Raw genomic sequence first — 5,657 nt, forward strand, 5'->3', positions numbered from 1 at the left:
TCCCTGGGCAAGTTTTGTTTTATTTAAAGTAAAAAATTAGAATCAGGAAACTTTACTGTCCTATTGTAAAGCACTTGGTGCTCTCACAAATAAAAGGGAAAAAATAGGCATATAAAACATGAATCAATATTTTGAATCGTTAATCATGGATAGAAGTAAAATGATTTCTTACAGACAGACATAAACAGGCACACGTGATACTAAAGTGTTACTCACGTGTGTACAGAATTATATTAAACATAATTCAATAATTTAATCATGAGAAAAGATAGAGATATAGATTTGTTTTATAGGAGACGATTGATTTACTTATGCTTAGCTATGTCATTTTTTAGTTTAGATTGACATTTGGAGTGAATTTTAAATTGTGTGCACTTTTTAAAAGAGCTTTAATGTGTTTTTCAGCCATGAAAATTTAATGTAGCTGCATCTATCAGTCATCAGTTATCATGGCTCAAAAATGCTGATAAGGTGCATTAAATACAAACACCAAATATCAGCCCACCCCTACATGTTTAAGGACATCTAATGAAAAAAAATATTAACAGTATGAAGGTAAAAATGTGCATTGCTTCACTGAAAATGGTAAAACTGGAGTATTAGTTGACTGATATTGTTTGGAACTGACTGATTGTGTTTAGTTCAGGAGGCTGATCAGCATTTTAACTCATCAGAGTTGTTGTTCTCCGTCCTTTGAGCTGCTTTTTGACAGACTCCACGCCGGCTGTCGTCTCTCTGTAACTCTGTAACTCGACTGGACTCGGTCTTCTCCACCATAAAAGCTGATGGAGACGATGGAGTCTTTGTCCAGCAGGTACTTTCCTCTGTGCAGCAGACTTCTCAAACTCTGTTAGAAGGGCTTTCTTGGTCACCTCCTCTGATTGAAGCCTTCTCTCTGTAGGGTCCAGGTGCTTCAAAACTTCCTCCATCTCAGTTATTGAGGCCACGGTGCCCTTGAGGACACTGAATGCTTTCAGAAGTACCTTTTTTTTTGCCCCTGACCTGATTGATGCCTCACCATAAGTGAATTTCTTAGACTTCGTGATTTAGTTTTTGTGCCGGCGGTGCCTTCAGGAACGTGGGATCTTTATGTACACAGTGTGGCTTTCTAAACTATGTCCAATAAAATTTGCCTCAGGTGGCTCAGAGTTTCGAACACATCTTAATTAAAGAAAACAGGGTGCAGTCTGAAGTACCACAGCAGAGTCTGAATAGTCTCGTAAATGAAAGATTACCATTTTTTTAAGACAATAATTTATCATTATGAGATACTGAGGATAGATTGATGGTGAAATTACTTAATTATATCCATTCAAAACAGTAGCGACACAGAGGTAGAAGATCTGAATATATAGTGCTTAAATGAAAAGATACAGATGTTTAAGCATCAGTCTGACTGACCGTGATGCTATCTTTCAAATTGCAGTTTGGTCTTTTAAAAACTCATCACGGTAAAGAGAAAGCACAGCCTCTGTTCATTCAGAGTTTTTACATATCAGGATATAAACGTATATATATTTAAAAAATCTGGTCCTCAGAAGCTCTTAAAATTAGGCAAATACAACCTGAGATGAACAACAATACATAACAAGTAGCACTGTGTCAGTATTTATTTAACAATAATAGTGCAAAACTGCAGAAGCAGTATGTGAAAAACTAAGTCCACACCTTGATTCAGTAGCTTGTAGAATCACCTTTTCTTTTGTCTTTTGTGCAACTTTTAGCCCCTTGTATCATTGTAGAAGATGTTTCTTTACAACATTCCTTCAGTGGATTGAGGTTTCATTGCACATTCTCTTGTAGATTTGCTGCTGTGTTTGGGATCTTTGTCCTGCTGCATGACCCAATTTTAGCCGAGCTTTAGCTGTTGGACAGTTTGCTCTAGAATAATTAGGTATTGACTCAGTGACTACAAGGTACCCATGTCCTGTGGCTCCAAAATTAGCCCAAGTCATCCCCCTTCCACCACCACCAAGTCTTGTGGCTTGTTCAGATGTACCTTGCAAACTTAAGTCGTGCTGCAATGTGCTTTTTTGGAGAGAAGACGTTTTCTCCTGGAAACCCTTCTAAACAAGCCAAACATGTTCAGGCTTTTTTAATCGTGCCGTCATGAACTTTTACATCTAACATGCTAACTGATGTCTGTGGAGTGTGAGACGCCGCTCTTGGGTTTTTTGCAGTTTCTCTGAGCTTTGTCCTCTCTGACTTTGGGGTGAATTTGCTGGGATGTCCACTCCCGAGAAAATCAGCAGTTGTATTGGCATCGTCTTCTGAATAATCTTCATCATTGTAAACTGATGGACTCTAGATTGTTTGGAAATGACCTTATAACCCTTCCCAGATTGAAGGGCAGCCATACTTTTTTTTCTCTGAGATCATTACTGATGCTTTCCTCGTTGGCACTGACCTATCAACACCTCAGTTCTCCAGACCTGCAGACTGCACAAACTACTTCTTCTATAGAGGTGCTCACATTTCATAATGATCAGTTAATTGAGTGCATATGTGTAGCAGCAGGTGACTGTGCTACTTACCCTCTTAATTCCTATTGGAGCTGAAGATTTTCACACGGTGCTTCTGGCTTAATTTTTGTTAAATAAATACTGAAATACTGCAATCATGTGTTGATCATCTGAGGTTGTATTTTTATAAGCCCTTTTACTGTATACGCTCCTGTATAATTATTAAACTAGAGCCGAGGACAGAGAATACTCTCCCTTTAATTAAAACAGAGCATGATGGTCCACGTAGTTAATTAAAAGGTCAGCCATGATAATTTTAAGCAATCCCGGTATTCCCTGCGCTGAGGAGGAGAAGTGTTAGCGGTGGGACTGAGAGCACTGCAGAAACCATCTGCTGCCACCAACACTGAAGGGTAAATGAAGACTTCAAGTCCACGCATGCTACACACTCAGAGTTAAAGCTGCATTTCTCCCTCTAAACCTCTTAATTTTCCTCCTTGGACGCCACTCCATGTGTTTGTCTTAATCAAGACTCTGCTATTCTTTCATTACCCAAAGTCTCCTCAAGTGATAGCGATAATGTCTAGCCACCAGTGGCCAAAGAACGAGCTCACAGACTGCAGTATCTTTGTAGTTGTTGTCAGACATGTCTCTAAGGACTCTGACATGGAGCACGCTCAGTATTTTCTAGTGTCCTGACGCCATATTGAGAGAATTAGACAAGGATTTATGTAATCTAACAGAATCATCTCTGTGAGGAAATAATTGCCGTCTTATCCTCTGGGCACGTGGCCAAGTGGATGCGTGAAATGGAGACGCCAAGCAGACAAACTGCCTCCACTGAAACGGGAAACATCAGGTGTATGTGCAGGGAGACATGCGTGCCGTTTTGTGCACGAGACAGCTGGTAATAAATGGTTGGAAAATCAAATCTGGTCTGGCATGAGAGGCCGCCCTCGGGGTAAACATCAGGTTTGGTTTGTATGCTTGCTGCTTCACGTTTTGAAGATTCTTGCAGGGTGTGATTTCTTTTTTCTTTTTTTTTTTTGGTATCCTAAGATGCCAAAAGCTTAAATGTATTAACAGTCTTGCCTTTTGTTGGAAGAGCTTGTTTCAGAGTATGAGGACAAGTCTTTACTGGTATTATCTACAACAGTCAGTCTGAGAGGTTTAACAGGCGTCTCTTTAATCGTCGAGTGACCGAGTAGGGTCAGCATGACCCCAGATTTAGATTTATACTTGTATTTCTATCAGTAAAAATCATTCCTACTGGAAATTAGCCACGTCTCCTCCAGCTTTTTCCAGGAATCAACTCATGCAGTGGGTGTGGTGAGTGGGTATTTGTCTCTAAGCACTATATCTAATTTTACTGTAATTTCACACTAATCACTGCTTAAACTTAAACTACTTTTTATTTGTGCTTTCATGCTTTAACACTGGCACCCACATTCACATTTTTACAGGGAACCAAGCAAACCTAGACTAGTAATATTTACTGCAGCAGAGGCCTTAAGGTAGATACAGTTGGGGGCAATGAGTTCAGTTAACTTATTTTTCTATAAAAGTGACTCAAACCCATAATTAATTCAATTTGAATGTTTTAGAACATAAATATAAAGGAAAGTGTGCAGGTATGATAAACACAAATAGAACTATTAAAAAGATTCCTGTGTAAACTATAATGGGGCTTTTTATCGCCCCATTGGAAGCAAGAACTGCAATCAAGTGACTGTGTTTGTGTTTGGCCCACTCTTCTTTGGAGAATTGTTTGAATTCAGCCACACTGGTGTGTTCGATCACAGCCTGTTTAAGGTCAGGTCAAAGCATCTCAGTAGGATTTGAGTCCACTGTTTGACTGAGTCACTCCAAAACAGTCATTGTGTTTCTTCTTGAGCCATTCAGATGTGGACTTGTTTCAGATCATTGTCCTGCTGCATAACCCAACCATGCCTGAGCTTCATGAACTGATGACCGCACTCCCTTAATTTACTAAACGTTCCTTCCTTTGCTTTATCAAGGTGTTTTTGTTTTCCTCCTCTTTTCTTTAGCATTAGTTCAGGCAGGCTGCCCTCAAAGGTCAGAGCACCTCGGCTTTCTAGGCATCCAGTAGGGCTTCAATTTATGTTGCTCTAACCTGCCCACAGTGACTGCACCCCTGCAAACCACTTTGTAATCCACCCTTGCACCAGGTCACCCTTTGTATTCTGTTTTTGACTTAACCAATGCAACATCTGATGCTCCGCCGCATATGTGTGTGGAAGTCCCACAACAGAGGCATGCCAGCAAATATAAACTCCTGAAGACAGAAGTCATCTTCTGTTGACTACAGTGGGCTGAAATGCAGGAGCAGCACTATGTGCTTTCTAATTTTAGCACAGTATTTGTATTTTAAATACAGCCTCTACTACACCGATGAACGCTTTACTACCTTTAATAAGTCGATGCCTTCAAATGTCCTCAATCCTGATCCTGGAAAAACTGAGATTCTTGTGTTCATACCTGAGAGTTTCGCTAAGGAGGTCTGTCATTACATTGGTCCCCTCACCAACATCAAATTATCTGCTAAGAACATCTGTGTTATCTCACATGTCAAAGCTCATCCAGTGTTGTTTCCTTCTTCTGAGAAAATTCTGATCTTTTCTAGTACACACTTAAATTTTCTCCTGTCTCGATTATTGTAGCTCAGTCATCATATGCATCTGGTGCAGAACACAGCAGCTAGTGTGCTAGCACACGCGAGCTGACACTTGCACATCGTTCCCATTCTTGCTGCCCTTCACTGGCTTCTAGAGAAATTCTGAATTTATTTTAGGATTTTATTAATAATATATAAAACGCTACATTGACCGGTTTCTACATATATACAGCAGAACTACTGAGACCTGATCACTGCAGCTGACTTCTCAGATTTCTGATCTGATATTAAAATTTTCTTATTTTAAAACTACAGGTGATCGTTGTTTTGAGGTTGTAGCTCCTGAACTCTGGAGGAATCGGGTTCGTTTTGAAAGACTCCCAAAAACTAATTTCTATAGGTTAGCTTTTCTTTGAGTATGTGCGGTCTAATAAAGTTATTGTTATTAAATAAAGTTTTAAGCAGATTTTTGTGACGTGATTTTGAGAAACGTTTCTGTTTAAAGGTGGGATTGTTCACATCTCGTCGCTGGACTTGAACAAATGTCACAAACTCAGACA

The sequence above is a fragment of the Perissodus microlepis genome, chromosome 18 (genome assembly GCF_051167445.1).
Source record: "Perissodus microlepis isolate ML-2025 ecotype Zambia chromosome 18, ASM5116744v1, whole genome shotgun sequence".
In the NCBI taxonomy this organism is placed as follows: Eukaryota; Metazoa; Chordata; class Actinopteri; order Cichliformes; family Cichlidae; genus Perissodus; species Perissodus microlepis.